This window comes from Mauremys reevesii, linkage group 3 (assembly GCF_016161935.1).
Source record: "Mauremys reevesii isolate NIE-2019 linkage group 3, ASM1616193v1, whole genome shotgun sequence".
NCBI lineage: Eukaryota > Metazoa > Chordata > Testudines > Geoemydidae > Mauremys > Mauremys reevesii.
The window spans coordinates 192,380,220-192,404,997 of NC_052625.1; the positions used below are offsets into that span (position 1 = coordinate 192,380,220).

At 42.0% G+C, this 24,778-nt stretch overlaps 1 long non-coding RNA gene across 1 annotated transcript in view; it reads left to right on the plus strand.

The window, feature by feature from the left end:
* Positions 1-24,778, plus strand: part of LOC120400302 — an 82,142-nt gene that overhangs the window by 25,956 nt on the left and 31,408 nt on the right. Inside the window, exon 2 of the long non-coding RNA XR_005595701.1 lies at positions 15,283-15,406. This is a non-coding gene — a long non-coding RNA (uncharacterized LOC120400302). The remainder of the gene's footprint in view (positions 1-15,282; positions 15,407-24,778) is intronic.

A 24,778-nucleotide genomic window follows, 5' to 3' on the forward strand; every position in this document is an offset into this window, starting at 1 on the left:
TCTTTGTAGAATATTTTCAATTTGATTATTTCCTCATGTTTTCCTTCAGTTTTACATACAACAGGCTTTTGAATACTAGGTAAAACCAAAGTCGTGATCACTGGTGGCTGTTAAAGATCATATAGCGCTTTAAGGGTAATGGGTCTAAATTTTGGCCAAATTTTCTGTCTCTAACTCCCACCTCACACCCTCCTCAGTTCCAGTCTAGAGGTGGCTGCATTCCAGGGATGGGGAAACTCATCTGTATATATTGTTTACAATTTATGATATTTGATCTAGGAAATTTTACTTATGTGAGTGGGGACAATTCATAAAAGTAGTCCCATTGATTTTACCCTTTAATAAGGAATTCTATTGTTTCTTTTGGGCTACATGATTGAAATCAATGGGACTTCTTACCTGAGGAGGGGCTCTTTACATTAGAATAGGTTTGTAATACCAACTGCTAAGCCTGTAAACTGCATTGAGAATAACAGTGTTATATACATGTAAGAAATTGTTTTTTATGCTTCCATTTAAGCATGGAGAAATGATCTGAAGTGAATAGGATGAAATTCAATAAGGACAAATGCAAAGTACTCCACTTAGGAAGGAACAATCCGTTGCACACATACAAAATGGGAAATGACTGCCTAGGAAGAAATACTGTGGAAAAAGATCTGGAGGTTATAGTGGATCACAAGCTAAATATGAGTCAAACATGTTACACTGTTGCAAAAAAAGCAAACATCATTCTGGGATGTATCAATGGGAGTGTTGTAAATATGGCACAAGAAGTAATTCTTCTGCTCTACTCCACACTGGTAAGGCCTCAGCTGGAGTATTGTGTCCAGTTCTGGGTGCCACACTTTAGGAAAGATGTGGACAAATTGGAGAAAGTCCAGAGAAGAACAACTGATTACATGGTTAAAGGTCTAGAAAACATGAGCTATGAGGGAAGAGTGAAAAAATTGGGTTTGTTTAGTCTGGAAAAGAGAAGACGGAGAGAGAACATAACAGTTTTCAAATACATAAGAGGTTGTTACAAATGGAGGGAGAAAAATTTTTCTCCTTAACCTCTGAGGCTAGGACAAGAAGCAATGGGCTAAATTGCAGCAAGGGCAGTTTAGGTTGGACATTAGGAAAAAAACTTCCAAAATGTCAGGGTGGTTAAGCACTGGAATAAATTGCCCAGGAAGGATGTGGAGTCTCTATCATTGGAGATTTTTAAGAGCAGGGTAGACAAACACCTGTCAGGGAGGGTCTAGATAGTACTTAATCCTGCCATGAGTGCAGGGGACTGGACTATATAACCTCTCAAGGTCCCTTCTGGCTCTAAGATTCTATGATTGTGGAATCTCAATCATTGGAGGTTTTATGTGGTGGAACAGATCAACAACCTACAGCACCTCACACACATCACCTTTATGAGTAGAAAGTGTATTGTAAACATATGTGCATTTATATGCATTAATTAATACTATTCATTTATTCTTTGTTGGCATATAGAGCAGAGGGCCTGCTTGATTCTGGCATAGCCCCTGATGAGCCACATAAGGACTATAAGGATGTGGAGCCTTGAGAAGTTGAGCTTTGGCAGCCACAATGTAACCATGATTTAAAACAACCGTGCATTACTGGTCTGTAAATTGGAGTTCTGAATGCTGCTGGTGTACTCAAGTGATCATAAGCCACCTTGCATATTTGGAAAATGGAAATGTCATCCCCTGGGGAATTTCAATATTTTGAAATTGGCTCTTGTTCTGAATCAATAACAGGTGAAAAAAGTCAACATTTCATGAGATAAAAATTCTGAAAAATTCTGCTTGAAAATAGGGACATGAAAAGCTTTTCATTTCAAACTGATGTTCCAAAACAAAATAAGTTAGTTTTGAATTACCTCTTTGACATGCTGCCATTTCAATTATTTGAACCAAGGAACTGGGGGAGGGGGGGATTTGTCAAATTGACATTTTTGTTTTGAAATAAGAATTTTCATTTTGACCTTCTTGTCAGAAAATTGAAACTGTTTATCAGAATGAAAATCTCCTGTTACAGTTTTATCAAAAGTGAAATTCTATTTTTTGTAGCAAAAGCTTTCCACATGAAAAATGGCCAACAGCTCTAAAATAAGGGCTGTTGTGAAACTTAATTAATGATTGTAAAACACATTAGGATGCATGGTTGAATGGTGCTGTTTTTAGAAGTGCAACTTATTAATGAAACAATCGCAATGACTCTATGCGGCATGGCCAGCCTCTACAGCACCCCCTTGTGGTACACCATGGAACTAATCAACCTGCCTCAGTTTCCTCCTGGGGAAACTCTCTCAGCACCTCCTTGGCTATGTGCTGGTAACAAATTTAGACAATAGGCCCAAGTGCAACATAAACAAAAGCCTTTCATGGGCTCATCTCTCAGTTCTCTCCTGCTCTTCTACAGTGTGCTGACTCTCAGGGCTTCCCCCCATGGGAGTCACCTTCTTACAGAGCCAATTACTTGAGCCAGCCTTCCTCCTGCCACACTCCTCAGCCATCCCCCAGGCTATCTGCCTTGGAGTTACCCTCCTCCAGGCTCTACCAGAGGAACCGCCTGCTCTTCTGCAGCTCCCTCTTCCCAGCTGAGCTCTCACATCTCTTTAAAGGTATCCCATGACCACTTGCTAGCTTGACCCAATCATTATACAGGGTTATCCGATTGGGGGGTGATGGGGAGATGGGAGAAGTAGCTGATTTGTCACAGGCATGGCTGAGCCAGCCAGACTGTGGCACAGTCATACAACTGCCATCCACGTAAGAGCTTTACTGTATGACCTTGGCGGCAGATCTTGATTGTAGGCTGACACAGTGGTTCAATGCCCTGGAGTTAATTTTTGTTTGCTTGCCATGCTTTGCTGTGCGAAGTGGGGGCTGAGTTTTAATTGTGTTAAATCCCTATTCCATTACTTTTTTTCCTAATTCTGCCAGCACACATTTATTTTCACTTTACTCAGGCTCCGTTGTTCTGAGAAACCCACTTTGTCAACTAGTTTTTATAGCATTGCCTAGCAGTAAAAGGTAATGCCTACATATGTCAGTGACAGCCAGGTTGCCTTGTTTTTCTGTAATGTGGCAATGCAACAAAAAATCCATTGTTCTTTGCTTTTGTTAGCTGCTGAATTTCCTAGTCCCTATGGAGACCAATTTATTTTTCTATTGGAAGATGGATGTTTTTGGAGCTATACATCCTCATTGCTTGTTATATTTTACAACTAGATTAGACAAAGCCCTACAAAATATACTGTTGAGACCCATGCTGCATGGGCTGGGACATCTAATAGGTCTCTTGTAGCTCTACTTTTCATGATTCATTCCTCTTAGGGCACCATTTCTACATAGTTAGTACCGAGATCTTCCCCTCCAAATGTCAGTGAGTTCAATAGGAAATCAGCAAGGGGTTGACGAGCACCCTCAACCCACTGTAATCTGTTTATTTGCCTCAGTATTCTCTGCTGGTGGAGCTGCTACAGACTAGCATCTGTAGTAAGAAACTGGACCTCAGAGGTCACCTCTTACTCAGAATTGCCTTGCATTAGTTTGATCATTCTCCAAAAGAAAGGATAAGATGATTTTAAGGATGGGTTTTCTTGTTCAGTTTAACAGCCTGTTTGCAAATAACCATCCTCTCATTCAGCATCTTTGGGACCTAGCTGTAATGAAGGGATGGCAGACAGAGTTGAAAGCTGCAAAGCAGTGGCGCGGGGATAAAGCAACTGCATGGTGTGGATTAGGTAGTAAGTGAATGTAAATAGGCAGCACAGAGTGCTGTGTATTTCTCTGCTGCCTACACAGGGGGGACTAAAGGGCAATGCAGCTCTTGACCTCTGTAATGAGCCCTAAAGACAAGTAGAAATGTATATCTCTTTGCTCCAGTCTGTTATATTAAACCTGCAGAATGACAGTGCTGATAGTTTGACCTAAGCAGGATTCACATTAGTTATGGACTGGTTATGTGCAAAACACTTTAGACAAAGGAAAGTTTATTGGCCCAACATGTCTCATTTTGAAATGTATCTTAAGCCCACTACTCCCATTTTCCTGCTTTTTTTTTATGTGCTGTCCGCCCTTTCTCCAGAAATAAACCTACAAATAAACAGAACAGGTTAATCAGGTTGGTTGGTTGGTTGGTTTGTTTGTTTTTCTGTCAAAACCAAAATGTTTAATGGAAATGTACCAGTTTGGACAACATTTCTAGCAAAGGTTTCTCAGGTCCAGGTTGGGATTTTGAGAGACGCCCACCACCTGAGACTATCCAATGCCCTAGGATATGAGAGACCCAGGTTCAAGTCATCCCTTCTCTAAATCACTGCTCTGGTGGCTGGCCCCGTGGACCACCTGAGCAGCTGTCCCAGGTGGCTGGAGCAGCCGCTGCTCAGTGATCCTGGGGCAGCTGGAACAGCGGGGGCCCTGGGGGCGGATGGAGCAGCTGCTGCTTGGTGGCACCCAACAGCTGGGGCTTCCCTGCTAAATTTAGTCAGGGGTACAAGTCATGGACAGGTCACAGGCCATTAATTTTTGTTCATTGCCTGTGACCCGTCCATGACTTTTTTTTTCATTTTACTAAAAATACCCATGACTAAATCGTACCCTTACTTATTCTATGTGTTTGTCTATTAGATGACTCTGTGAGACATTCTTATTTATAGCTAGTTCTTTCAGCTTTGGATTATGTCCTTACTTTTCAAAGTGCTCCAAGATCTGTCCTGACTTTATCAAGGTGATAAAATCTGCCAACGAGTTTTCTATTTTGGATGTGATGAAAGCAAATAAGTAAATTAGGTACAGCTCTGAGTGGGCAATGTGACCTTCAGCATTGCAAAGTTTGAGTCCCCCAAGTCTAGTTTCCACAGTTGTCTACTGACCCTTATTTACTTGTTTGCCGCTTTCTAATGCTTGAGAATATTCTTCCAAATCCTGTGATTTCCTTCCTTCCGTCTGTTAACGTTCATTAATGCATGTTATCTTATTGGCCTCTTATCTTGTGCAGCTCAAGGCCCTAATTTCCAAATGGGGGGACCTAAATTTAGGCACCTCAAATTCACATTCAGGCAGCTTCAAATAAGCAACCTGATTTTTCTAAGGCATGCACTGCTTTACTTACATTGTCCCACAGCAGGTTCAACACATCTGAAAATCTGGCCACATACTTAAACTAGCTATTTATTTAGGTGGTAACTTTAGGAACTGACATTGGGAATCTTTGGCCTGGGCAACTGGGATGAAGTGAATAGGAACAGAAGAGAACTGAGAGAAATTTGGTGACTGGCCCAAGTTATCTATGGATCTGGTCAGACACCCCATTTGAATATCACCAAAGTTTGTGGAGTTCCAATTTGGCCCATCTCTGCAAAAAGAAAACATGTAAAAACTAGTAACTTCTGATCAGATTTAAAACTCTCTAGAATATGCTGTAAAGTAACTATTTTAACTGCAGGCATCTATAGTCAGATTAACCCAGACATTGGTAGAAATGCTTGTTCCTTTAGCCTTTTGCAAGGATTTTAATTAAGCTGTCTGGAAGTTTGAACGAGGAAGGTTAAAAAGGTGTTGATGATGCACATTACTGAGCTGACTAGGCCTCTGAAGCTCAGACCAGAACTTCTGTAGAAAAGAGAAGTGCAGGAATGCTTAGCATAACAGAAGCTGATGATTATGCCCAGTCATTTGTCCCAAGTATGGTGTAAACCTGTAGGTCTCCTGCAGTAATATAATCTTTCACTCCATTAATTGTGATGGGGTGTGTGTGTGTGTGTAACGCAAATGTCTATCAAGGAAAAATATGGTGACTTGACATTATTAACCAAGGTGAACGACACTGAAGATTTAAAAATCTGATACAATGTTGTATCTGAGAAACACACAGCACAGCTCTTGAGGGATACAAAGATGGCAGCTTCCTATAGAAGGCTCACAATAAATCTCAAAATTCCAAAAGGATGGAGATACATTATAGCATAAATAACCAATGGCACTATAAAACAAATGGAATTACCTGTGACAAGGGAAGTTAAACTCCAGTTTACTTTAGAAAGTCACAAAACTCCTCAAACCAGCATTATGTCCCCCATTTTTTACTAAAAATGAGCACCGCTGCATTCTGGAAGATTTAGTTTGGATGACGTTCTAGAACAGTGACATGAGGGTCCTGGAATGACCACTCCCAGGAGTCACTGTGGTGGCTCAGGTAGGTGCAGAGGTTAATACAGATCTGGCTCGAAACTAAATATTTTGAACTGACAAACCAAAACATTTCGATTCAGTAAAAAACATTGACATTTCTAAATTGCATTTTTGGGGGAATTTTTCTTTCCATCAAAGTTTTGATAGTCTGTTTGTCCTGATTCGGGATGAAAACAAATATCAAAATATTGGATTGGATATTCCATTTCTTTTCCATCAGCTCTGTTACAAATGGAAACTGTTCTGTAAATTTTCAGACATATTTTTAAAAGTATTGAGTATTCACAGATGCAAACTTTTCTGCAATAACTTGGAATTTGGTGTGAACAGAGATTTACAGCATGCACGTGACTAGCATTTTCCTCTTAAATTTTGAATGTGCAGCTGACAACACTAACTCCTACAGGGTTCAAACACTAGCAACAAAAGATTTCTTTCAGTACCAACATCTAGTTCTGTGGCTGGCTTTTCAAACAGTTGCGTTAACATGTGTGGGTTTTACCTTGCTGTCACATTTCAGGAAAAAGAGTTGTATGTAAACTCAAAGTCGTTTTGAACACTGTATTTATTTATTGCTTGTTTTTTTAGAACATTGCCCCTAAGAGTATTTCTAATAAATTGTACTAATATCATATCAGCAGAGCTGCTCTCTGTTTCTTCTGTGAAGGAATTTAATTTCTGCAGATATAAAGTGTAAGATATAGGGCTGAATTCTCTTCAGATTGTAATGCAGTAAAATAATTGATTGTGGAGAGTCAAAGTATAGCAGAAGATGTTAACAATTGGTTTTATAAACCCATTGATTGAAAGTTCATGGAGTTCTTCAACTGATGTCCATCAGGTTGGGATTGGCCCCATCAGGAAGATGGAATTGTCTCTTATTGTTGCTGACTAATCCTTTCCAAAGAGTTTCACACACCAGAGATTTGTCAGAGATTACAGGCTGGGGCAACTGGATAATCAATGTGTTTCTATTTTGAGTTACAAATGGGAGGAAGATATTCACAATAATGTGAGTGACATCAGATTTCTGAGAAAAATAAACAACTCTCAAACCTTTCTGTAATATCAAAGGATTCATGTTGCATGGCCAAAATATTAGTTTATACTGCACACCGCTACCTTTGCCTTTGACACTGCTTCTTATCATGTAATCTAAAAATGAGATGAGATTATATGAGTGAAACTATTCTGTTATTGCTTTTCAGATTTCATAATACTCTATCCTTTCCCGTCATATGGGGAATTTTGACACTTAACATATACAAAGGGCTACTTTCCCCCCAGATACTGCTCAGAAACTACTAGTTCCTATTTAATGTAGGAGAAAAATTACTGTCCGACTGAAAGATTTCTGCTAGTTTTGCTGGTGCTACAGATTGTACAACAGACTGCAGTACATGAGAAACAAAATTACGTACGTTATTGCTCTCAAGAGTTTGCTTTTGGAAGAAAAGCTACTATACTGCAACAGAAATCCCTGTGGTTCATAGTTTATTCTGACTTGTTTCTTTTTCTCAGTACAGTGGAAATTGTAGATTCATGGTACTATTAACACTTCCTTTTCTCTCCTGCTGTCACTTGGGAGCAGGGGCAGTGGCAGATCGTAGCTTGGAATGAACCAGTCCTGGGTGGAACACTTTGCCGGTACTTCTCTGTCCTCATCAATTTCCGAAGAATTTAAATTTTCATTTTAAACAAAGGGCCCACTCCTGCAAACCCTTGTTTATGAGCTCAGTTGTACACGTGGGGATAGTCGCATTGAGTCAACTAGAACTCCTTGTGGGCTTACACCTCAGCTGGTATAAAAGGACTCCCTTGTAGAGTTAATCATATGCATCAGGATTTGTAATTGTAGGAGGGATGATCAAAAAAAATGAAAATAATTTTGAAATGTCAAAATTGTTTTCATTTCACAGGGTTGAAATGGACCCGTCTGTGTTCTCCATGATTCCTCAACAATGTGTTTTGTTGAAATTTTGATCAAAACTTCAGATTTTGAAATGTACTGAACACTCATTTGGTAGTAAGTAAAATTGATAACCATTCTGATAATGATTTAAATGTTGACCTCTTTTGGCTGAAAGATTTTGAAACTAGGCCACTTTCTCAATTAAAAAAAAATCATTTGAAAAAAATGCCCACCAGCTCTGATTTTGTGTAGCTCATTTGGAAAGTTTCTTTCATAAGCAATGTGCTCTTGTCTTCCTGAATCTAGACAGAGAATCTGAAGCAATAGCTTTTTTTCTCCCCATAAAAATAATTCAGCACTTTAGGGAAACAGTGTCTGTGTCTCTCTCTCTTTGATATTCCCCTGTGAAAGATATGAAGGGTTAAACAGTACCAGGGGGTGCAGTCCTTTTGGTAAGGATGTCTTGCCAAGTAGAGGTGGAAGAAGAGAATGTTTAGGTACAGAGGGCTGTGTGACCAGACTGGAGCTTTCCATATTTTTAGATAAATGGACTCAAATGCTTGAGGTTCCTGCACTGCTGTTTTAGGTCGCACACAATATCACGTCAGATACAAGTAGACAGGGATCTTTCCCAGAGCTAGATTGAACCTTACAACCTGCCTTGAGTAAAGGCACCCAGGAGGGAGCAAATTGTGATTGAGTCATGTTCCCTACTCACACCGTTATTTTCATCCCTTTTTGTGGAGCAGTTCAGTCTCCCGTGTGGCGAGCCAGCTGTTAAGTAGGGGAGATAGAGCTAGAACTCCTCCCATTCACAGCCTGATGCACAATCTGAGCAGATAAGTATGGGGTCTTTAATCCTGTGCCCGACTGCACAGGGAGTGTGACAATCTAGGCAGAAGTGTACAACATATGGAAGAGAGACGGGATGCAAAAAAACCCCCAAACTGAGCGAGTGATGGTGATCAATGCATGTCATGTTTCACATTTTTGTCTTCTATCTACACACACACAGAGTCCTGCTGAAGAACTGAGTTTTAAGGAGAGACTGGGCGAAGGGAGGCTGGAAGCCTGAGGGGCAGGTGGAGGAGAAAGCATGAAGCCAGTGAGTGGATGAAGGAAAGAAAGAAACAGCTGAGGCTTTGGCCCCATATGGTATAAATCAGCATAGCTATCTTGAAGTCCATGAATCTAGGCTGATTTACAACAACTGAGAATCTGGGCAATTGCCTTTCACTGTATACACTCTTCTCCCAATTGATGAATAATTTGGGTACAGAAATGCATGCACCACCGCATGCAGCTCTTTCCTAACAATGGACGCATGCGCTGTTGCAAGTCCATTTTATAATGCTTTGCTGTAGAACAATGTCAGTCCGGTGCTTTACAGATGTCTTAGTAAAAATTCATGGTACAACACTGTATTACAAAAAACAAGATTATGCTGATAATAAATTTCCCCTTTCTGCTTGTGATGTTGCTAAGGACTTAATGAGGCCTCTTTCATCTCCAACATCTCTGATTCATCAATTATTTAGTTGCTTTAAGGAGTCTGAGATAGGAATTGGTGCCTTTTCAAATTCTTCCTACGGAAACAATGAAAAGGAAGTTTATTTGCAGAATGAGTTATTTGTTAATAAACTTTTACTTTTCAGCCATTAAAGCCTGAAACTGGGTTTTTAATCAAAGTTTATATAATTAATAGCTACTGACATTTAGGGAATAAAAATGCATCTAGCCTCCAAAGATAAATATTTATAATGGAAACTGGCTTCATAGTTGAATAGCTGAGTTAAAGTATCTTATCTCATTGTTCTTCCCGGTTGTGGGCCTGCCTACCTATTGCACAGGATTCCTTTAGCACTACTGAAGTAATTACTTTGCAACAATGTTGTGAAACATGTTTAGCTATTTACAGTCAGCTGGTGTAAATCTAGCACAGTGGTTGATCATAGTTGATTCTTTAAAAATCCAAAGCATCTAAAGGTTTCACCATTAAAAAACAGTATATAGGTCTGTGGGAACAGGGATTTTGATACATTATCACTAAGAGCAATGGGATAAATGTAGCTATCTGTCTTGGAAGTGTATCAGCACAATCTTGTTTTTAGTAATGGAGTGTTGCACCATGGATTTTTACTGTCTAGTGTTATTAGAGCTGACTGGGAAGTTTTCAACATGTGCTTTCATCAGAAACAGCCAATTTGTTGAAACCGATTTTTTTGTGAATTTGACAAATAATTCCAGATGTCAAAAAAATTTTAAAAAATTCAAAATTGTTGAAACATCCAGTTTGGACACTTTCAAAACACTTTTTGTGTTTTTTCTTGGTTCAAAACAACTTTTTATTTAGAAATTTAAGCTAATAATGATTCAATTGACTTGAACCAATGTTGTTGGGTTTTTTTATTTTTGGTTTGCAAACATTTTTGAGACTGACTTTTTGTTCCAATTTGGGACAAGAACAATTTTCAAAAACTCATATTTTCACGGGACAGGAAAACAATTTCCAACTCTAGTTATTCCATATGTGCAAAAGTTTTTGGTTTTATGTTTTGGAAATTCTTTTTTTCTTGTTTTAAATTGAAATGTAAATTCATTTGGTTCAGAAAGATCCAGTGAATGGGACTGGTCAAGATGGCAGTCCTAGGGGGAAGCTGTTGGCTTGATTTTTCCAGTTAAGCAACAGTATAATAGTAGTTAACTAGTGGAAATTAATCAGAGTCATAAAGGAAGGTGTTTGAGCCAAAGAAGACTATATAGTCATATTAAACAGTTCAAAGTGGAAAGAGTCTATGCATTAACGGGGGTCAGAATTGGAAGCAATAGAATGGGGGAAAGGTAATTTCATGTTTGAGCATGTGGGGAGGCGCAGGGAGCAAGATGCTAGAAGAACTCCGAGAAAGGTGGCAAAAATAGAAGTGACAGGGTGTGTTTGAGAAAGGAAAGCAGAGGGAAAGGGGTAAGTGAAATGCACAAGAACTGACAGCAAAATACCATTTGGGACTTGTCAAGGTTCCTTCCCCACTCTGAACTTTAGGGTACAGATGTGGGGACCTGCATGGACACTTCTAAGCTTAATTACTAGCTTAGATCTGGTAACACTGCCACCATCCAGAAATTTCAGTGTCTGGATCACTTTCTGTCCCCCCAAAACCTTCCCCTCCCTGGGCAGCCTTGAGAGGCTTTTTCACCAAGTTCCTGGTGAACACCGATCCAACCCCTTGGATCTTAACACAAGGAGAATTTAATCATCCTCCCTTCCTTCCCCCACCAATTCCTGGTGAGTCCAGATCCAATCCCCTTGGATCTTAACACAAGGAAAAAATCAATCAGGTTCTTAAAAAGAAAGCTTTTAATTAAAGAAAGAAAGGTAAAAATTATCTCTGTAAAATCAGGATGGAAAATACTTTACAGGGTAATCAGATTCGTATAGCTCAGAGGACCCCCTCTAGTCTTAGGTTTAAAGTTACAGCAAAACAGAGGTAAAATCCTCTCAGCAAAAAGGAACATTTACAAGTTGAGAGAAACAAAAATAAGACTAACATGCCTTGCCTGGCTATTACTTACAAGTTTGAATCATGAGAGACTGATTCAGAAAGATTTGGAGAGCCTGGATTGATGTCTGGTCCCTCTTAGTCCCAAGAGCGAACAACCCCCAAACAAAGAGCACAAACAAAAGACTTCCCTCCACCAAGATTTGAAAGTATCTTGTCCCCTTATTGGTCCTCTGGTCAGGTGTCAGCCAGGTTTACTGAGCTTCTTAACCCTTTACAAGTAAAAGAGACATTAACCCTTAACTATCTGTTTATGACAGGACTGTAATAGAGTCTGGTGAGAAGTTGACTCAGGTCTGGTTGTTAGATAGCTTATTAACTTCTTTATACTTCATTTATAATTTTTGTAGTTCTGCATCAGTAATATCCTAAGTCAGTCATCAGGCACACAACTTCTGAAGGCATAAACGATTAATTAACTGTTGGGTAAGTGATGTTGCCACTCTAACATGACAGCATCATACAGAGATGTCAAGTGCATCCATCCACCAACAAGATGATAAAGAAGGCAGTCCATAGCCAGGTGGCACATTGTTTGTTCTTGAGCTCCACAGGGGCAGGATGGGAAGCTCTAGAAGCCCCAATAAAGATATGTTAACCGCCCATGAGCACAGTGCATCCTGTTGTAACAAAGAAGAATCTCTTCATTCATATGGTTGTTCTGAGGAGCATGCAAGAACTGGTTCAGAGATACTAGGGGACACAGATATGAGTTGTGTAGCTGCCAAGAAATGTGCCATCAATCCAGAATATAGTCCTGCACCAATCATTGCCACTGCTTCTTAGAAAGGTTGTGTCTGATGTATTGTCCGAGAGGCTCAAATATTTCAGAGCAGGGGAACTTTGACTTTAACATTTTTTTATGTGGCTTTAGGAGGAAATTGTGAAGTAAATTGTCTTGATAGTTGGCTACATGCAGTAATGCAGCCAGGGCCCTGGCCTCACGCATAATCTCCAAGGGAGCAATGCCAGCCAGGTCTGGAAGGTTGGAGATTGGAATTGTCTGGGTTGCACCAGTGATGATACAAAGTGAAGAGTTAATCATTGAGTCTGACTTTGCCACAATGATGACAAGCCGCAGGCTGTCACACAGTATTCAGCAGCTACAATATTTAGGGCATTGGTAGATGTCCATAAGCTTGCAGTGCTAGTGCCCCATGAGTTATTGGCAAGCCTGTGAAGGAGTGCAACTCTCGACTAGATTTTAGTGTGTGTCTTCTTCATGTGGTGTTGAAAGAAGAGGGAGTGGTCAAGCTTTATTCCCAAATAAGTAGGGTAGGGTTAAAAAACAATTGGCTGATTGGTCAGGAGGCCCTGCAGCTGTCGATGAGCTAAGCAGTTGGCAAGATGGAAACAAGTGCATTTAGTTTAAGTCACCACTTCAAAAAGTATTTGGTCAAAGGGTCTCAGTCAGATGACAGACAGTACTCCAGCTCCTCAAAGCTCCTTCTGGCTATTGCCAGGCAGATGTCATCAGCATATGCAAACTTAGTTGCTGAGGTAGACGGCAGGTCAGCGTCAGCAGTATATATATTAAAGAGCACTGGAGCAAGTACAGATTCCTAGGGAAGTTCATGCAAGGTGGGTGACTTAAATCATCTCCACACTTGATGAATACTGTTCTGTTAGAAATCTGCATAATAAACTAGAGTGCTGCTAGTCATCTCATTACCAGGCAGAGTTCCAGAGCCGTAGTGCTGAGGATCAAGTGATTAGACTGACATCTTTGATTGAGAATGCTTTTGAGGCAGGACAGAAGGTCAGCACTGTTGCTGTTGACCTTTCATTGGCACCAAATAGACTAGTCCTAAAATTATGCTCCATGGTCCCAGACAACAAACTTGTGGAGTTTAGTGTGCAGATGATTTCTTAACTCAGTGACAAAGAATGGAAAAAGGGGGGGGGGGGGAAGGCTACAAGGCAAAATTACAATTTGCCAAACTAAAATGCTGGAATTGCTTTTGTGGAAAATTTGGATATTTTTGTTTGACTGGAAGCAGTTGAAAACAACCAGGTGGGAGGATGAATACTTAGGCTTGTCCCTGCAAAGACTTCAGTGTGTGCTTAACTTTATGCACTTCACATAGTCCCATAAATGTCACAGTTAAGTAAGTGAATACGAGTTGCTAGATCCAGGTCTTGAATACTAAGATCTTCAGGGCAGGGACTTTTTGTTATGTTTGTACAAGGTCAAGCAGAATGAAGCCCCAGTCCCTAACTGATGCTGCTAGGCACTATTGTAATACAAATATGTACTAAGGAGAAATAAAAATAACACCATTCAGGTTGGTTATTGGATGATTTCAAGTTCACATAAAGGAGTTTACTACTGATTTCTCTAAAATCCCAATTCTGCAAACTCATAAGCACATGCTTAATTGTCTACCGGATCTGAACCTTACAAAAGTCAAATCAGTGCCTAGGTGTGTGTGGAGTCAGGGACAAAGGCAGCAAAAATAGGCTCTGACATTGGTGACCCTTTTTGTAAACCTCCCTGTGAGAGAGCGAAAGGAAAGGGAGCTGCTTGTGGGAGACTTCAAGGCTGGAGCAGGCTTGCTAAATGAGCCATCCAGAAACACCTGGTGCAGAGAGGTAACCTCAAGCAGCTGGTTCCTTAGAAGAGAGCAGAAGCAGCCCTTGAATGCAGCTGACTCTGGGAAGACTCTGTCAATTCTGAGCAGAGCAGCTGCAAGAATAGGGCACCCTGTAAGAACTGATAAAGGGACTCTGTGAAGGAACCCACTCTCTTTCACCCAGGCTCTGAGGTAAGAGCCAGACCCTTGGGATGGGCTTTTCTGGCACTTTGAGTTTTACTTCTGAGTTCATTTTGGTTGACTAAACCCAGCCCCAGTGAGGATGGTGATTGGATGAGCAAGTGTGTGGAGTCAGTGTGAAAGGGTCTGGAAGAGGGAGGGTAAAGATCAGGGCAGTGCAAAGGCACTCAGCCCATGATAGAGCACAGGAGGGTGGCCAAATCGCTTACACTCCCTCAGTCAAATCTACTTCCTCATTATTATTCTTTCAACATTGTCCTGCTCAAAGGGGAAACCAAACTGCCAACAAGCCAGGCTAGGAAGAATGTGTGGGGGAGTCAGAGGCTTCTGTGCTTTTACACATTTATTTTCCCTGATCTAGGTGCATCTGGGAATATATAGCTTTTTTTTTTTTTAAACTCACATCCGTCAAGTTACCAATACATCTCCTAACTTCACACAGATCTTTCTTTATTAATTAGAGAAGCTAACTGACTATCAAAGTGAGACATAAAACAACAGCCTAGGTGGGAGCAGGAGAAGAAATGTAAAATAAGATATGAAATGCTTTAACTGTGAGAGGGATCATACATTTTACTTTAATAATCGGTCTGATGCAAGGCCAAATAGACTCCCATTGGCTTGAATGGGCTTTTAACCAGGCCAACTGCATCCAAACAAATTACAATCCTGGGCCAAAGCATCGTTCTGATAAATTCCTGTTTTAAAAAGTAAAGGGATATTTCAGAGCTTCAAGTTTCTATGAAATTATTTTATACCAGAACAAACACCCAGGAAGGTCTTACAACTATCTGTATGTACTTGGCATTTACTAGTTTTTGTTTCTTTTTTTCCCCCTCTAGACTTTATATAAAATCTTTTGAGGTCTAATCCACAGTGCGAGGAAGTCCAAAGAGAGTTGTTCCATTGACTTCAGTAGTTTTTTGAATCAAGCACTAAAAGAAGACATTTTAAGGCCTACTGAAGGTGAGTGAGGGGATGCTGGATGTTGAAGCATTGGAAACCACACTTCTTTCTAAAATATGCTTCTTTAGTGGGAGAGCATGCATGAGTATATATGTACATTATACGTTAACCAAATGCTTGCCTGGAACTTTGATACCATACATCTTGTGTATGTAGATGTGCTTCCCAGTGCTATTTAAATATTATGATTTGTATTGGCTTTGTGGTCTAGCCCTAGTCTTTGACCTGAATCCCGTTGTGCTAGGTGCTGTACAAACAGAACAAAAAGATGGCACATGCCCAAAAGATCTTACAATACAAGTCTAAGACGAGAGAGGGCAGACGAATACAGACAGATGCTGGTATAAAATTGCTAGAGGCCAATTTGAAAAAGACCCTCCTTTCTCTTTTAAAAACAGTGTCCTGGGACTCCAGATATCAGAGTTCAATTTGAGGCTCTGCCACATACTTCTCCATGCCTGAGGATAAGGCGCTTTATCTCAGTGTCTCGGTTTCTTATCTGTACAATGGGGACAGTAAACCTTCCTTTCTCCCTCCCTCTTACTATGCCAATGCATAGTGCCTAAAATAACCCTAGTAAAGCTTCCGCTGCTGGGCACTCACCAGGCTGCTGTGTTTGTTCCCAATACGTTGAACCTATGTGCTATTAAGCTTCTCTTGATCTGTGTAGTCTCCAGCCTGACTCCTTCTGTGGTCTCTCTGGCATACTTCCTGGGCACAGATTGTTACCCCATCACAGAAGTGGGTCCTTGCAGTCCAGCTGCCCTAGACCACTGGTACCAGTGCTGACCTCCTCCCCACCCACCCCCAGCACCACAGTTGCTTAAGCACAACCCTTCTCAAAGCTCCAGCCTTGTGGGCTACCTAGTCTACAGTTGACCTCTGTAGGGACACGTGATAGTTGAAGCACACAGCACATGGGCTTTCTAAGACAATTATATTTTATAAAGTAAAATGTAACACCTATATGCCATCTCCTGCCTCAGTTTCCTCACCACTTTTGAGTGTTCTTTGGGATTCGGTCAGAGCCCTCTAAGGTGTCCAGGATCCCCCTCCAGCACATGGCTTCTCCTCCAAATCATGGAGAGTGTCTGTCTGTCTATCTGTGTGTGTGTCTCTCTCTCTCTCTCTCTCTCCTGCTACCAGCCTCCTGTTTCCTTGGCTGGTTCTGCAGTCAAAAAAACAAAACAAAAAAAACAACTTATATGCATGTTCCTTTGATCCTCTCCTGCCCAAGCCTCTTTTTTCTCCTGAGTTCTTAAGTGATAGCAGTAACTCCTGGCTTTTGTCCAGCTTCTGGGGAAATTCCATTCCTTCAAACCCCAGTCCCTCCTTCAGAGAAATTAGAGAACTGGTTTTATTTATGGCAGTGGTTATCAACCTGGGGTATGTGTATGTGTACCCCTGGTGATACGCAGAGGTCTACTGGGGGTACGTTATCTCATCTAGATGTTTGCATAGCTTTACAACAGGCTACATAAAAAGCACTTGTGAAGACAATACTAACTAAAATTTCAGACAGACATGACTTGTTTACACTGCTCTATATACTATACACTGAAATGTAAGTCCAATGTTATAGCCCAGTTGATTTATTTTATAATTATATGTTAAAACGAGAAAGTCAGCAATTTTTCATTAATACTGTGCTGTGGCATTTGTGTATTTTTATGTCTGATTTTGTAAGCAAGTATGTTTTAGGTGAGATTAAACTTGGGGGTACGCCAGACAGATCAGACTCCTGAAAGGGGTACAGTAGTCTGGGAAAGTTAAGAACCACTGATCTAGGATACAGTTATTCCTTTTGTTCTCCCTGAGGCCAGATCTATTCAGGTCCTTATCGTCTTTAACAACCAGCCTAGTCATCAATAGGCATGCAGGGACCACTCCCCTGTCCCATTAATACAGGGGTTCTCAAATTGGGGGTTGTGACCCTTCAGGGGGTTGCAAGATTATTACATGGGTGTTCGCGAGCTGTCAGCCTCCACTTCCAAACCCCACTTCACCTCCAGCATTTATAATCGTGTTGAATGTAAAAAAGTGTTTTTAATTTATAAGGGGAGCCTCTAGGCACCACTGCAATACAAATACAGTAGATCAGTGGTCCCCAATGTGGTGCCCGTGGGTGCCATGGCGCCCGCCGGGGCATTTATGTGCGCCCGCCTAGTGCCCAGCAGGAGAGAGAAGCCACGGCCCTGCGCCTGCTGGGGACAGAGAACTCAGGCGGTGAGCATGGTGTTCTCTGTTCCTAGCAGGCGCAGGGCCTGCCTAGTGCCCAGCAGGGGAGACAAGCCGCGGCCCCGCGCCTGACGGGAACAGAGAACTCCAGGGCTGCAGGCTGTGGGCGCCGGTGTTCTCGGTCCCTGGCAGGTGCAGGGCCGTGGCTTAAGCCAGAGAGAAGCCACGGCCCCACACCTGCCGGGGACAGAGAACTCCGGGACTGCAGGCACCAGTGTTCTCTGTGCTTGCGGCTTCTCTACAGCTTCTCTCTTCTCTCTGTATCCATATATTAGGTTATATTAAATACAAAATAAGCCTTGAAAAACTGTTGGCGCCCACCACAATCCTCTGAAAACGTGAATGTGCTACTGGCCACAAAAAGGTTGGGGACCACTGCAGTAGATGCTCATTAGTAGCAACACATCCATGCCCTTTTGCTATGTTGCTCCTAAGCGGCTCCTGCTGTTATGGGGAGTGTTGACAATTCACACCAGGGGGAATGTTGCTTGTAAGCAGTGGTTGTTTGTACAAGGTGTTGCCGCAAACAAGCGTCTACTGCAATTCATATTATTAGTAATAATGAGGGGGCAACTCTCCTCCCGGAATTTCAAGAGACCAAAGCATATGTTGAAAAGGCCCAATGAATTGTGATGACACAGCAGACTAGCTTTTGGGCCAGTGGTATCATGAAATATGGAACAAAATTTGCACACTGGCTATCTGGGCATGCAGAAAATACATCAGTGCAGAAACCTTATCACCAAACAAGAGTATCAACAAGAAGGGTGCTGCAGCATTGGACATCTGGGGATACAGGTTCAACTGTAGGCACCAAGGGCAGATCAAAAGCCCATTGAATTCAACAGGAATCTCTCAATTGATTTCAAAGAACTAGTAACTGCATGTGCAAATAGGAATTTGTACAAGCAAGTAAACAAATACCAAGCCTATAACCTGAGAGCCTCTCTCAATCCAGTCTAACCCAGTCAGTGTGTTTCTCAGTCACCCCTCTGGTCGTAGCTGAGCAAGGAGTGGGTTACATATGCAGCACTATCGCATCTAAGATCAGCAGAGGCACTCAAGCAGGAGCTCTCCTGTTATAAATTAGGAAGTAACTGCTGGTCCCTCCTCAGCTTTGGAACTCTCTCCTACTCCCCACCCATCTGCCAGCTCCTGGCTGTGTTAATCTCCTGGGACATGCCAAAAAACTCATGTTGCCCCTGCAGCGATTTGAGGTGTTCACGGGATCCAGTATTGGGATCCTCTAATTGTTCATTATAATAGATGGAACCATTGTGGTCCTGTTGATCACTCCCATCCTCAGAACACAGAGGAGGATGCTCTGGTGAAGTTTAAAGTGAGGATGTGAGAGAGGAGTATGTGAGCAGCTCTGGGCCATCTGATTTCGTGGAGACATGGCTGCTATCTTGGCCAGAGTGGAGGTGCAGGGGGAAAGTCAGGGGTTCTTGACTCAGTAGTGTAGTGGCCCTCCTTGGTGGGTTGTGAGGATGGTGATGTTAACTGAGCTGTGCTGTCCATGGGTCCTCACTGAGGCAGCACAGGCCTCTCTCACTGGTGAATGGCACCTGACAGCTAGTATATGTCCTGGTACCTGGCCCTGTTATGCTCTACAGTCTATTCGTGGGGCTTCCAGGTGTGAGTGAATTGCACATTTCTGAGCCCTAAACGTTAAGTAAGATACTCTCACCCATTATTAGCAAACTGATTCTAACATGATCACATGGAGGGCCACATCCTCAGCTGGTGTCAATCAGCAGAGCTGGGTTGGAGATGAGGGCACTACACCAATTAACACCCGTTGAGGATCTGGTGACTGAAACTAATGTGGTGTAACCTTCCAAAATGCACCTGACTGTGAGGTGGCATTCTTAGCAGAGGACAAAGGGCCCACTGAACCACCAAGGATAACACTCTCAAACCTGTGTGTATCTATGTAAAGGCACATATAGGAAAGCCTCTCTTGTGAACCTAAACAAAATCTTAAAGTGACATCTTAGGTGGCCTAACTTCTGTCTCATCCATGGAATGATTTTCTACAGTGTCTGCAAGCAATGGGCAGGCCTCAAAACATTCAGAGTTCATATTCAGCATGAACCAGCACCCACAACTTGGAATGCTTTTCTGAGCTAGTTAGTTTTGCCAACTGGCGGAATATCCGCACTTAGAGGTTTTTAAACTTGAATTAACCAATTTGCCATTTCACTTGAGACAGGTAACACGCTTGTAAAGGCCAGTCTGTGTTTCATTAGCAATGAGTGAAGCTGAATGCAGTGGAGATGCAGTAAGGCAAGTAACACTTCACCATGAGGGATGCTTGCACCTGGGCAAAACTAACCTGGGTGCCACTCACCTGGGCGAACTATGCAGTGGAAAGTATCAGAGGGGTAGCCGTGTTAGTCTGGATCTGTAAAAGCAGCAGAGAGTCCTGTGGCACCTTATAGACTAACAGACATTTTGCAGCATGAGCTTTCGTGGGTGTCTTCATGCAGTGGAAGACATACGCCCAAAAGTCAATTAAGAAGCCTTCCTTGCAAAGTGTTTGTATTTCTATTTTAGTCTTTCTGCCTGATGATTATTAGTGACTTTGCCTGACTTTCTGAGACTTTCATTGATTAGGCAAGCTGTGTCTAAGGGCTTGTCTACACTTAAAATGCTGCAGCTGAGTCTCTGTAGTGCTTCAGTGAAGATGTTACCTACACCAATGGGAGGGGTTCTCCCATCAGAGTAGGTAATCTGCCTCCCCCAGAGGTGGCAGCAAGGTTGATGGGAGAATTCTCCCATCCATCAAGCACTATCTATGCTGGAGGATTTTTCACACTCCTGAGCAACATAGTTATACCATCCTAATTTTCTAGTGTAAGCCAGGTCTATGTAATAACAAAGCCAACTTATTTATGCACCATCCCTAACTAGATAAGTTCTCTGTACTCAACAAGACCCCACCAAAGAAAATAAAAATTGTCAGAGCAATACAATAGTGCTGTACAAAAAACTGTTTAACAGTTTAAAAAAATATAGGAAGTTCAAGTACTGTACGTATACATGATTCCCCTGCTCATGTATACGTACTCATGCTAGCTCGAGCAGAGCTAGTGTCAGAATAAATAGTAGTGTAGCGGTGATAGTGTAACCCACACACCTTCTGGGTGTGGTGTTCTGTCCCATCTGGTGGCACCGGGGGAGGAGGGGAGAGGAGAGAGAGAGAGTGTATGTGTGTGTGAGAGAGAGTGCATGAAATGAGTCTGCTCTACAGCCTTCGCTATGAGCCAGTTGTCTTTTAGCTCATGGGGTAGAGGCTCATGCACTAAGATCCAGAGGTCCCCAGTTCAACCCCCCCCCACCAATGACTGGGGTCTGTCGGTGTTACAATAGCACAGGCACTGAATGGCAGCCATGGCACGGCTTAGCTGTGCCAAGTATGCACCCACCATTTTCAGGAGTGTTTCTATTTGTTCCAACTAAGCCATGCCTGTGCTGCCATAGCAATGCTACAATTTATACCTGAGCTAGCTTCCATCGAGCTACCGTAAGTATGTGTGCGTGAGCTGGGGAATCATACCCCTAGCTCACGGTGTAGACATAGCCTATGTCATACTAATCCACAAATATGTATGCAGTTTGGTGGAGAACATGCCTGAACTGGCACCTGAAATGGCAGGGAATTGATTGACAGAATGGAGTTTTCTTTTGCTTGTTAAACAGGGATCATTTTACAGATAGAGAGGAATAGAAACAATTGCAGAAATGGACAGCCTTTTACCTACCCACTGTAGGTACTTGTATATTCCCCACCCCACTCCCCCCACACTGTAGTGTGTGACCAACTCCCAAGTATTTAAACTTGGAAATAACAATACTCTCTCTCTAATCTCTTGCTTCGGGGTTTAAGAGATTCTTACCTTTAGAGACCAAGATGAGCGCTACCTAGTGGGCAGATTATCCCACCTCTGCCTACTGCAGAGCTCTTATAGCTTTCTCTGAAGCATCTGGTACTTGCTACTGACAGAGACAAAACACTGGAACAACTAATATGGCTGTTCCTATGGTCCTCTCATTGGACATGGCCAGAACCCTCAAGGGTAGCTGAGGGTGAAAATGGAGGAGAAAAAGCTAACCAAATTTTTTTGGCCTTCAGAGGTTCAGATTATGTTTTGGATTAAAGATAAGAGTTAGAGAGGAGTGTGTGTCTTATTTTGTTTGAACCAGTACATGCATCCCTAATGACTGTCCATATATCTCATAGTTTTGCTACCATCACTTGTTCCCCTTTACTTGCTAGTCTTTTCTCTTTTCTTTCCTTCTTTCTCTCTCCCTAAAAACAGATTCATTTTTTTAAAGTGGAGGTCAAGGGTGGTGCTAAGTGTCTTTAATACTAATTTGTTTCCGTGCATATAGACGCTTAAGAAAATATCTTGCTATGGGTTCCTACCACTTTTTTCTCTAAATTGTTGAATCATTAATAACATCCATTAATATGGACAGAAGGGCTTAAGACAGACTTTAAAATAATGGAAATTTAAAAGCTTGTGTGTGCGCGAGCATCATGTTTAAAATAAAGGTGGAGAGTGCCTGTATTTCATACCACCATCCAGCTTATGTGGATTTAAAAAGACCAAATTAGATGTAAAAGCAAGTGTCTGAAACTGTTGGGTTTATTTAAAAGGAATGCAAAATTAAATAGGTGAATTAAATTGCTAATTAAAAGCTAGCCAGAAAGACATTAATCATTCATAGGAAAGTTTCTAAAGACACTCTTCTTATGTGAGATAACTCAGCTCTGATTTCCAATGCAACTTAAAGGGCCAGATCCTGTCCCCAGAATAGACCCCCATTGCCCTCAATGGGAGTACAATAGTTTCTATGCAACATTTTGGCTCAGTGTACTTTACCTACTATGCCAGTAGCTTCTGCAGTCTTTGGTTCCAGACCATCCTCCTTTTGTTCTCTCAAGGGTCTCTCTTTATATCCTACCACAATAGCTACTCTGTCAGCAGTCCACAGCACTATGCCTTGTAAAGCATACTTCTTCCATGTGATCTTAGTCACACTAGGGTCTGGATCCACAAAGGGACTGAGGCATTGTGACACTCAGCATCACAGTTCCTAATTTGTAGGTGCCTAGAAAATCACTGCAACAGCAATGCGATCCATTAAGCCTGAGTTGGGCACTTCGGCTCCCTATACAATACAGTGGGAGAGATAAGCACCTGACACTTGTCTACAAAAGCCAGCATGCTAGGCAGGGAGCTGCCTAAGGCAGGCAATGGGAGATGTCAACCATAGGGTGTGTGCTAAGACCCTGCCCTCTCACAGAAATAGGCACCTCTCTCTGTTTGAAATCCACGAACCAGGGCAAGATAGGCCTGACTCTCTTGCTTGTGGGGCCTAATCTGGTGGGCGTGTGCAGAGGCCACCAAACTCCATACAAAGTGAGTGGGTGGGTAGCAGCAGCCCTCCATTATAACCTTTAGCACAGTGCTAGGGGTACTCACCTTGGCTATAAGAGACCTAGGTTCAAGTCCTCCCTTGGCCTGATGAGGAGAAGAGATTTGAAAAGGAAACTACCATCCCTGAGGTGAGTGCCCTAATCACTGGATTACTCTGTGTGGGTCTCCCTCAACCTCTCCTGCTGACACTGTTTCACTTTAACGAAATTAAATATTAATTGGACCAGAGGGAACAGGAATGACTCTCACTAGTCCAGTGGCTGGAGCACTCACCTGAGAGGTGTTAATTTCCTGTTCAAATCCCTTAGTCTCCTCCAGTTTAGGGGGGATGTGAACCAGGGCTCTCCCACATCCCAGATGAGCACCCTAATCACTGGGCTAACAGTTACAAGGGGGGGTTATCCTCCCCACTGGTTTTGTGGGGAGTTAGGGACCTATGAGCCTACCTACTGTATTGGGCCTCACAGATAAGACAGGTGGAGGAGCGGCTCTCTTTTCCCCACTTCCTGGATCACGCTGTGGTTGAGGAGGGAGATAGGAGCATGGATAGTATGAATGGGGCAGCAGTGTGCATGCTCAGAGGCAAACATAGGTGCCTAGGCAACTTTTACACCTAGTGAGGTTAGGTGGCTCCAGGGTTAGGTAGCAGCTGAGCAGGAGTTTTGTGGATTGCAGCAGTATCTAAAAATGGGATTTAAGCTTAAATCTGGGGGTTAGAGGCCTAAGGTCTCTTGTGAATGCAGGCCTTGATTTCAGGTTTACTATTTGATCCTCAACAATGCCTAATAACTCACTGCGTGACTTGGTGTAAGCAACTTGATCTCTCTGTGCCTCAATGCACTCATCTATAAAATGGGGGCACTGTTATTTATTTATCCCAGAAGGGAATCTGAGTCTGGTTGTAAAACACTAAGATACTTGGATGAATGTTACTATGCATGTACAAATTATTATCAATAATAATGCATTTCATTTTGGACTTCCCTCTGCATGTGGGGCCAGTGAAATCTTGGCCTTCAGAGCCTATCTGCTTCTGTCAATGAAAGGCTAGGGAGACACAGAATCTGACCATCTTGGCTACCCTCCATGAATGTATCTAATTCTTTTTTGAACCCAGTTATACTTTTGGCCTTCATAACATCCCCTAGCAATGAGTTCCATGGGTTGGCTGTGCGTTGTGTGAAGAAATACTTCCTTTTGTTTGTTCTTAAACCTGCTGCCTATTAATTTCATTGGGTAACCCCTGTTTCTAGTGGAAGGAATAAATAGCACTTCCTTATTCACTTTCTCCACACCTGTCACAATGTTATAGACATCTATCTGCTCATATCCCCCCTTAATCATTTTTTTTCCAAAATGAAAATCTTTTTAATCTCTCCTTGTACAGAAGCAGTTCTATACATTTTAATAATTTTATTGCCCTTCTCTATACCTTTTCCAATTCTAACATCTTTTTTGATATGAGTGACCAGAAGTGCACACAATATTCAAGGTGGGGACATACCATGGATTTACATAGAGGCATAATGATATATTCTGTCTCATTATCTATCCCTTTGCTAATAGTTCCTAACATTCTGTTAGGTTTTTTGATGGCTGCTGCACATTGAGCAGATGTTTTCAGAGAGCTATCTACAATGATGATCTTTCTTGAGTGGTAACAGCTAAATTAGACGCCATCATT